This window comes from Rhyacophila brunnea, unplaced genomic scaffold (assembly GCF_057557595.1).
Source record: "Rhyacophila brunnea isolate RB1 unplaced genomic scaffold, BYU_Rbru_1.0 scaffold_4, whole genome shotgun sequence".
In the NCBI taxonomy this organism is placed as follows: domain Eukaryota; kingdom Metazoa; phylum Arthropoda; class Insecta; order Trichoptera; family Rhyacophilidae; genus Rhyacophila; species Rhyacophila brunnea.
In genome coordinates, this window is record NW_028233068.1 from 8,159,426 (window position 1) to 8,170,780 (window position 11,355).

The 11,355-nt window shown below is 36.4% G+C and overlaps 1 protein-coding gene across 12 annotated transcripts in view; it reads right to left on the reverse strand.

The window, feature by feature from the left end:
- Window positions 1-11,338, reverse strand: part of hts (adducin 1-like protein hts) — a 110,033-nt gene extending 98,695 nt beyond the window's left edge. For all 12 annotated transcript variants that reach the window (XM_085954231.1, XM_085954226.1, XM_085954222.1 and 9 more), the window contains exon 1: window positions 11,054-11,338. The gene's annotated coding sequence lies outside the window, so the exon portion shown is untranslated. The remainder of the gene's footprint in view (window positions 1-11,053) is intronic.
- Window positions 11,339-11,355: the final 17 nt, after the last annotated feature.

Sequence of the window (11,355 nt, forward strand, 5' to 3'; positions counted from 1 at the left end):
GAATAAAAATAAATCCCTTAAAATGTGAAATAGGAACAGAATGATAAATATTTGTGAAAACTTACCAAATCAACATGTTTATCGTGAATATTTTCACACTAAAATGATAAATATTGTTTAGAAAATATACACAAACAGTTTATTCAGAAGTTATGACGTTTAAAAGAACGCTGGAATTAACTCGTCTCTGACAGTGATCAGGATCAGTAAACGAGATAATATAATAAAAATGTAACTCAGTGAAATAAGTGACATACCAACATCAGTTTTGATACAAGAGACACAATGAAAATGTTGACATTTCTGTAGCTTATAATAGTATAATATGAATGGTACCTAAACAAATTTAATGGACGATAAACGGCATAACGGTGATGAACGCACTTCGAGCAAAAAACTATACTGAGGTGACGTCTAAAAGTAGAGGCATTTTTGATAAATCTCGACCTACTTACCTACTAGCTTTTTGGTCATCTCTATATTTTGGAAATAAACTAACTTGGTTTTCTGCCAATTGTTATCCCATTTTCCACGCCGATGTGACACAATTATTTTCGGTGACAGTTGGCAACACCGCCGCAACCGAGCATGAATACGAATTGAATCGGAGACAGAAGCCGAATGACATCATGACATCATCGCACAATAAAAGATAAACTTGAATCGTTTGTATTGTATTGTTGCGAATGCTGCGAATTGTCGTCATTGCGAACCGACGGATGAGAGACGACCCGACGTTCGGGATACTGATTGACGACGCACACAGCAAGACACGGAAATAACACTGTTTTGCTTTGAAGTGATGTGCAGATACTAATCCTACGGATCGGTCGACTAATTATTAGCAAGGAGTGTGACAAAAAATGACAATCATGAACTCTCCCAACCAAGGCCTGAACAAAAACGATGCATGAGTGCGAGTGAGAAAGTATTCGGCACCCTTACAATCTCTGCGACACGCGCTAGAGTAAGGTAAAAGGTCTACTAGCTACAAGCCAGTTTCCAAAAGTATCGCCATCAAATCGGGGCGAAACGCTTCACATAGCGTCGATAACTTGCGAGCTCGTGTTGCTAAAATTGATATTTTTTGTGTCAAACATGAAGTCAGTGGTAAATATTTTTGGTTAATTAAGTAGAAAAGATGGTTCTGTGTGTTGTCTTAAAATGTGGTAGCCGTACTGATAAGCAAGCAGATGGTATTACGTTTCATAAGTAAGTTGATACATGTTCGTGATAATTTATTTGTATTTTATTACATTTTGATATCAGTGACCTAGTGTTTCTTTAAAATAACTTAAATTATGGATATCTTTATCTAATGGTTGCATTTTGACCGCTTAAAAATACTATATAACGTAAAAAAAATAGAAAATTATAATTTAATTCTGAGCGTCTAGTGCGAGCACTTTGGGCGAGCACTAGCGAAATGGTCTATGGTCTCGAACATTTATAGACGAATGCGTTCGCTCGCTCACAAACCAAACGCAAGGCACGCGGCTTCATTTAGCAATGCAACGGGTGGCGTCTAGATGTATCTATAGTCTAAGCTCCCAACTCCTTACTGGGCCTGGAATCATCAAATCGTTTCAGTATCTAACGGTTATGCGTCGATGACATTGAGCTACTTTACAAGCTGCTTGTTGGCGAGTGAGCTAGTGCGATTGTGATGATGACACACAAAACTTTCCACTCGCTCAGAAGCCAACAAGTTAGCGAGTTGAAACCGTCATTTTTTGTAATATTTTTGAGAGGAAGTACTGAGTAGTTCGTTTTTTTACCGGGAGGTCGCCACTATCGCTCTACTGCGCAGACGCATATCGACCCACACGCCAGCGTGTAGCGTGTAAAGTAGACCGGCTTTCAACTTTTCTCGGTAGATTGTTCACAATCTGCGTGTTAGCTTGTTCGATGATGACACTGGGCGAGTTTACAAGCAGAATGTAAATTCGCCAACAAGCAGCTTGTAAAGTAGCTCAATTCAATCAACTAGAGCCATTCGTGAAACAATTTGATGATTCTAAGCTAACAAAACCCCGAAACCAAAGCCTTTTGACAAAAGAATAGTGCAGGGATTTGAGGTGGGGCGACCATTCGGATTGATTCCACTCTTCCGATATATTGAAAAAATGGGGAAATAAGACATGGCAGTCGTAGCATAGTGGTAATGCAAAGGGCCCGAAATCCAAGAGACGTTGGTTCGATTCCAGCCGGGTGTCTTACTTTTTTCGAAAAAAGATTTTTTCTATTGGCTATATTTTATCATGAGTGTTTTCAGAATTATGTATGTTCAATAATTAGAATGGTACATTCTTAAATCTTGTGAAATATTCGTTGAATAAAAGAAAAATTATATGAGAATTGTTTGATTTGTTGCCACGAACGAAGCACATTAATTTAAGATCCTGCACATATTATTAAGGTGATACATCAGTGAAACGGCAAAAAATTTTCAACTATATGCGCGACGAAATTTTGGACTCGCTGCCATTCGGAGAGAGAACGTCGAGCTGGAAACACGTCAATTTGTTTCGTGATGGCGACGGGCGTATTAATTCTCAAATCGTCTAAAGATGACTAAAAACGTTACCCATTTGCTTTAAAAAGAAAACATGTCAATGAATATATTATTTTTATTATTGCTACTGATAGAACAATAAAGAGAACATTAAATGGACACATGTTGGATTTATATGACAAATTATATTTCGTTTGACATGCGTCATTTGCACCCGCGACCCGCAATCCGCGCATCGCCTAGCCACGATCTTTTTAGACCGTGCCTCAACTGAGGTATAACCTTACCAACCCAGATTATTAGTATCGACCTGTTTTTGGCAGTGCATTGAAGATAAAACTGAAAATATTATAACACCTATGTTCCTTGATATCATTATGAATACAAACCGAACCATTATGTAGGGCTCTATTTACTCGTTTTGAATAGTCAGATAATCTGGGAATTCGGCGAATCTGTCTGTATTTACTGTGGGATGTCATTCGTCACTCGTCAGGCATAGAATTGATTGATTATATGCACGGTAATTTTAAGCAAGTTATAAAGCCATTCACAGAGAAACTATTGAGAGGAACTGCTAACGTGCAACGTAATTCAATACAAAACGTACACACCAGGTAAACTCGTTACGTGTGAAATGGTACGATAAATTAACACACAAATGTAATTATTATACTATTATTATAATTATTCATACTTGGTTAGAACACAATAATACATTATTTTATATCATATCATTATCCAAGGTGAATCATGAGTAAAACATGCAAATGCACCAATTTCTACATACTTAGATCATATTATAAAATTCTGAACTGTCCCAATGCTCCACACTCTATAAATAGTTGTATCAGTAATTTAAGCACATTAAATTTAACTCCCTATCCAATATGTATAACTATTTAATATGTGTAGAATCTCCATATTGTTTTACCTTTTTAATTTTTTAAATGAGGCTTAGTTTAGTGTAGTAGAACTTATGGGACCCAATTTTCACACAAATTAAACCTAGATTACTAACGTACCTAAGTACTTACATTACATTTCTTTCTGTGGCCATGATCGAAATGACAAATTATTGTATTTTTTCATTGTGTCAAACTAATTATTTATATCATCATACTGTAAAATTACCAAACTGCATAAGTCGAAGGTCATTGTGTGTTTACTATAGCAATGCACACGTGAGAAAAAAAGACATAACTGCGTAAGAAATCGAAGGTCATGTTTTGCAGATATAAACACATGAGCCGATGAAAGTAAAATAATATATCATGAAGGTTATTAAAATTAAGCAAGATTTAAAATTATTTCGTCGACATGAACTCAAAAAAAAAAAAAAATTGTACGATTGTACTCGGTCAAAACCAAATGCCGCCTATTCGACGCTTGCATTCTGACGGTGCTGCTTTACGGTAGCGAATCATGGCACCTTACGAAGGCTCAGAGCAACCGTATACTGAGCTTCGAAAACAAATGTTTGCGACGAATACTGGTGGTATGACTTTAGGAGCAACGAGGAGATAAGAGAACGCACCAAGCAGCCTCTCATCACGCTGAAAGTGAAGAGGCGACGTTGGACCTGGCTCGGCCACGTGCTGCGGATGCCAGAAGAGAACTTCAACCTGGCTTGCCTGTTCTTCAAGCCGACCGGATTCCAGCGTCCTGGAAGGCCGCTAAATACAATCTACAGAGTGTATACGGCGGAGCTACGGGATGCTGGTTTGACCTGGAACGAAGCAAGAAGACTGGCGAGCGACAGGGATTCTTGGAGGCGCCGCGTGGTGTCCATATGCTCCAGTTAAGGGGCGGATATGGCAAAAGAAGAACTCAAAACCACTAAAAATCATGGAATCTAACGTACGAGTCAGAGGTTTTCATTATTTACCCTGGCGCTGCACACGCCCTTACTCGAAAAATCGTAGAGCTACTTCCATGTTTGGCTCGTGAACTTAAGGATTTTAGCGATAGCGAAACCTCAATGACCGCTTATCATGTCATACCAATGTGTACAACAAATGAACAGTCCCGTCTGCTACTGTAAAAATCAATCCTTTTTTTACAAGTACAAAATTTTCACTGCTCAGGTAGCCTACTGTAAAAAAAAAACTTCAAGTGAATAGCGGAAGGGGGAGATATAATATTGCAATGAGTCTAGAATGAAACCCACCGAATTCGACACGCATGTCGACTTCCAATCCAATCGTCCGCGACACCCTCGTACCCCGCAGATACACACATGGGATGCATACAAACAAAAGAAGTCAGTAGTGAGTAGACTATTGGTTTGCGATTGAAACCATACAAGCGCGTGAATGTGCATTGTTCTGTGTCAGAGCTCCATAAAAATATATTCTAACTTTTAAGTGGCATCCGACTATTATTACAAGCGATGTCAATACACTGTCAAAAACAGTTGACTTTAAATAATCAGCAAAATATTATATTATTCACTAATATTCAAGCAGCGGGAAGATACTTCAAACAGGTACTTACCTACCTACTAATAAATACATCGAATAAAAATACGATGATTTCAAGACAGGTTTCTACTAAATCCCTTGGACTCATTTTAGGAAAAGGATATTGGTACTGACTTTACTTTACTGAATAAACCTAATTAACGAGTAGATACAGTATCCAGAAAAGGAAATACATTTTTGTAAAGACGAGGAACAATGTGTGTATTACTATTTTAATAATGACAAATGCTGGCACACAGCGGTTATCCTAGGGACACTAAACGACCACAGGGACGCCAAACTCATAAAGTGCGGTGGATATACGTGGCAGAAACTAACTAGGAGGCGAGGAGATCGGAAGGCGCTAGGAGAGGCCTTCATCCAGCATTTTCTGACAATTAAACAGCAAGTATGTGAATCAAAGAGAAATCACGAAATGGCATTTCGTTATTGGGCTCAGACCAGCACTTTTTCATTGAGATTTCGCCTTCCAATTTGAAAGAATGTCTTACGCCAGTAGTGTTCAACGTGCGCACCGCGAACAACTTTCATGAGCGCTGATAATAATAAATTACAGACAATCTACAACAATACATCCACAATAAGATTTATATGCTTCCGTTGCCGTCTGTATTCATTTTAGGCGATATAACAATGCGAAGTCGCTACGGCGATCATTCCTTTATCTTATGTTACAGAAGACTTTTATTTTAGGCGTAGGTCCTACTTTTAACACAGTGGTTTACTGATTTGTTGAAATTTTGAAAAACGGAACAAATACTGCGCATAGTCACGGAGAAAAAGCATCTTAGGTTTAATCCTAGTGTTTATGATTTTAGAAAAAGTGGGAAAATTTTAATTGGCTCGGAACATGTTTATGTCGCAGTGTATCGAACATGTTTAAAAACCACTGTCTTATATGCAATAAATAACATATAATTGTATGGAATAAATCCTGTAACAGGCCAAGTAGGTACATGAGTGCGTCCATTTACATAACCAATACAAATATAATATCAGTATTTTAAGCAATTGATCAAATTTAATATGATAACATATTTACAGGTGCATCATAAAATAACATAGCAGTGATAAGATAACAAAAATAGATAAGCAAGCTTTACTTGATTTGCACGAGATAAAAACCGCTAGATAAAAATACTTTTGCAAGTAGGTAAGTAGTACGTACTACGTACCTACCTAGTTGGAAGTAGAGTTGGGTTTCGGGAATTTCCGAGAAATTTTCGAGATTTTCAATCCCGAATCTCGAGAATCTTTTCTTGGGAATCGGGATTTCTTTATTATCAAATATTAATTGAAAAACGATTTTTCGATATGAAAAAAGTAGTCGGAAAACATAAAACGTTCACAGACTGATCGGGGCATTTAACACAATTAAGCGAACTTCGACTCAAAATGAGCGCAATTTTTCAACGTCAGGGAATTTTGTGTCTCAAAAACGTACGCGATTGTCAGACGCAGAGTCTGTGTTTTTTGAAATTCTATTTTAATAAGTAATGTTTTGAATTATTTTTGTTTTCCTACTTCTATTTGTTTGTATTCTTACATACCAAATTTTAAAAAAATCATATTTTTTTTGAATTTATCTGTTTTTACACTGATTTTAGGATTTTTTACAGGTTTTTTTTTAAATTTCCCGATATCTCGAGAATTCTTTTCTGGAAATCCCGAATCTCGAGATTGAGATTTTCTCGGGAAATACCCAACTCTAGTTACAGGTTCATAAGTAAATATGTAAAAAAAGTCGACACATCTTGCCATATTTTTTTTTAAATTTTAATATCCTCAAATTTAATCAAAGATGTTGATGTTGCATGGATAATCAAGGATTAGGTTTAATTTCAGTTTGCCATAAAGTTTTGTTGCCAAGGAAATAAACGACGGAAGATTATCTTCAACCTATGGATTTTAAATTATTAAATTTAGATTATGCTAAGTAATGCACGACATAAACCAGTGCTCCGCAACCGGTGTGCCGCGAGACGATGCTAGGTGTGCCGCGGTGCATTGCTTAAAAAAACACAAATAATTTTGTAAACATATACAATACTAGGTACTTAATAGCCAAATTTGCGTACATGGCTGGTAATATATTTGAGCACCTGCATGAAGTCAGAATGAAAATATATTGACTTATGTTTATGTATACCTATATCCGTCTCGAGAACATTTAACTTTGCTCCAAAAGAAATTTCATCATTACTTTCATACAATCAATACGACTGGATTCTAAACCCTTTGGCAACCAAAGCCGAAAATTCTATAGAAGCGCTTTCCCTATAAATTTGAAATCAATTGAATTGAGAAACAACGGGACGCTAAAACCGATGCCAAATCGAAGTTCCATTGGCTATTTTCTGGATTTCGGTTAATAAAGAATATCCTCGGATTTCCGACAAGGGCATCGCAGTTCAGCTCTCATTTTCTACGACATCTCTAGGTGAGAAAAGTTTTTCAACTCAAGTTATAATTAAAAATAATAAGCAGTCTTGCGTCCAACGAAACTGGTACGGTGCCCATCAGGTGGACATTAGATATAATTAGCATGTTATTTTAAATGTGGTAATTAAATAATAATTAAAAGGTCCGCAGCGAACGGGGGGGGTCTTGACCGAGAACTTCTGGTTGCTCTTTCAAATATCAAGTCAAAATATATAAAACTTTTACGTTCATTGAAACAAGCTCAGTTATCACATTAGTTATTATATTGATAATAAAAATACGTGGAAATATGTACATTTAGTTCTTCGTCGTGTGTTTATGTTGTTTGTATATTTAATAATTAATCAAATAAAAAAACATAAATTAATGTAATTTTGGTGCATAGCCCCCACAACTCCCACAAGCCCCGACAGGGCTCTAGCCTGATGACCCAGGCTCAAGGGGGGGGGGGGTGACTTGACAGGTAAACCAGATAAGTGAGATAAACACAAATTACAAATTTGCGCCTGTGGAACTATTTTACTACGCTGGTATTAATATTTTAAAACATGCGATTGTAGAATACAATTTACTATTATAATGTCAATACTCGACAAATAATTATTCTTAACCCGAAAACTAACCATAATTCAAGTGGATGTATTAATAAATACAAAAAATAGCTAAAAATACAATCAATACCATTAATTTTACCTCGAACACCATTTAAAAACGCTACTTCAGAGTATGTTGGGTTTATGTTTTGGTGTATAAATTGTTTTACGTGTGGTGTGCTACCGCGGAATTCTGGGAAGACCTTTAGTGTGCCGTGGGTGAGAAAAGGTTTCGGAGCACTGACATACACGACAATAATGATTATTTTATTAATGTCATAGGCTTTTAGTTTTTCGGTGCGGACCTGAAAAATTGCGAGACTGACTTGTCGTCGCTGTAGGATTGGTTTGTCGAATAGACCAAATGTCAAATTTTCAGGAGACGAAAAACAAATTTCTGTATAAGTATATAATATGAATGCTGTTTTCATTACAAAGCAATTTAAAGAAAAGGATGGTTTTGGTCCATTTAGATAGGTACAAAAAATCGTTCTGCATTAAAAGGTCGATTTCGACAAAAACGGATATTCGACAAACCAATCCTATAGCGATAACAAGTTTTTTTCCCATAGATATAAGGTTTTCTTCAATATCTTTGAGAATGCCTTTCGTTGAATTAATTTATATGAAATTAGAAGCGGATAAGTATGTAGTACCGTACAGGGAATGCATTATGGATTGTAAGCTTTATAGTGCCTGTACACGTGCATAGATTTACTTGCACCAACAATGTGTATTTTAAACTATCGCGATAATAACTGTTTACACGTAAAAGTGCTGACTGTCTCGCCAATCTCATTCTTCAAGAGTAAGCAAGACGCGATATTGTCATTGTAAGGTAGGTACTATTCGACAGGTCATGAAAATAGGTTAACCTCAAAATGAGTCAAAATGCGCGATGCAGTTCGTTTTTTAAGCGGCAGGTTCGCCACTATCGTTCTACTGCGCAGGCGCAAATATCGCACAGTCAATTATTGTCATGTGAAAATTCAGAAGTTTCTGAACTTTTTTGATTCATACATGCAATCTTGCAACTTGCACGTGTAAACGGGGTATTTTATGAAGCTGCATAATATGATTGCTTCATACAGTCTGGCCGTGGCAACAGTGCACTTGTTAAAAAGAAATAATAAGTATCGAATAAGTATACCTAGAATCTAGATGGTTGCAATAATCAATTACGTACGTCTTCCCTGAAGCCGATAACCTACCTTATCTCAGATGTTTCAGTATTTCTATACTTAGCTAAGTGCAATCTTGGTTGTGTGAAGTTAAATAATGTTGCCTTATCGATTATTAGTATTATTAAATTCACCGATTTCAAGTAGATTCATAGAGATTAAAGTAGGTAACAGCCATCCCCATAAGATAATCAATTCATTTCGTAACATGTTTTCGCATCGATTACATAATGGCTGCACACTAATGCACTAGGTATATAGTATAACAATAACTTCTTGTCCACTTGTTAAAACTGTGAACTAACAATTCCGCCAGTGCAGGTAATCGCACTTCCATATTCAAATGAGGAACGTCCCATATTTATGATTTCATTTTCATCTCATCGAGAAAATTACTGTTGGAATAGTTACCTACTGGAAGTATCAAGCATAACATTAATTACCTACTGATGTCTTTAAGGACACATTGTATTAACTATTTTTTATTATTCTGTTATATTATATTATTGGTGGTTTTGGATAGCCTCCAGGGAATGCGGGGCCGAGAAAAGCAATACCCATATATTATTATTATTACATGGAGCGATATCAAATGAAGGACCCTAGGGGCAGTCTTCACTCTCCATCTGAGAGAAGCAGAGAACCGAGGGGGTGGAGAGTATTATTTGTAAGTCGGAAGTTGACTGAATTTCAGGGTGGTCACGTCCGTCAGCTACGATGGAACGACCAAGAAGACATTGATTATAAAATACCTAGTCAAAATATGTAGAAAAGGGCCAAGATTAAAGTTGGTACTTACTTCTTGCTTAATTTTCAATGCACGGTGCATTGCGAAATATTCTAACAAAATAATTATATTAATAGGTATCAATGTGGTGTATAATAATATTATAATGTAGTTTTTTTAAATTTTTACGATCAATATGACTCACCATTGATTGAACCAAGTCAACTTCCAAGTGTTGCCTATTTTTTAATGTCAAATTACAAAGAAATTTACAACGGTCGACATTCAAAATTTAAAAAATAGTATAGGTAGGTACGTTGGTATTTAATTGAAAACGAGTCTCCATACGAGGAATGTTAAACTTCTGAGAATTGTTTTGTTAATAAAATGAGAGAATCTGTTCAAAATCTATGAAGAAGTTACGTACACCAATAGTCACGAAGAGGATGCTAACTGAATGCAAGTACTGAAGTACCTATCTTTGACCGTTGTTTACAAAATACTCTTCGTATTAGGTACTTATCTACTTATCAACAGGAAGAAACGTCAATTTAACAAAGAACATTCAAAATAAGAATCATATTGGTGTACCTACCTATGTTGAAGATGCAGTCAAGATATTATATCGAAACTATTATTCAAGATTCATGTGTATTGAAGAATGTTGGTAAATCTCTACTTTGGTGTATTTTGTTAGTAGAAGCGCGCGGACGAAGCGGTGTATTTTTAACAAGTAGTTGCGCATTCACACAAGTAAAATGAACAAAAAACCGTATCACAAATTGATGACTTCCGATACGAGCACAATAATAATATGAATGCTCGCCTCGAACGCCATTACAGAATCGTCACGGAATATAGATATTATAATCTGATGGAATATCACCAAATTCACATGGCAACAGAAAATTGCCGGTTACTGGTTCTAAAACAGCGATTCTGTCATCGTCTAAAAATGGGTTCAAGACTTTTGGCGCTCCGACACACCCCTAATAAAATTTATATGTCAAAATGTCGCCGTAATTAGAGAAAAAATACATTTTCATCACAGTAAAGAGACAGTCAAACTTTTGAATCTTTCATAAACATGTTGAAATATCAGAATTAGGTACCTGTAACGGAATCCCACGGCAATCCGAGAATATTTTGCGGCACTAATTCACTCACTTTCTTTGATCACTTATCTGGTTTTCGAACTGATTTATTGTACACAATGAGCACGCGCGTTTGTATCGAGACTTTGACAATTTTCAGAATAATTTGTATCGCAAATTTAACCGAACTGTATCTCGGGCGTAGCCGGCATTCCTTGAAAAATTAAAACACTTTTCGGTTTCGTTCGACGACAGCGTCCATTCGGCAATCGATGTCAGCCTTCGCTTTTTTCCGGAGCGTCTGTCTGTTCTGTAGTGGG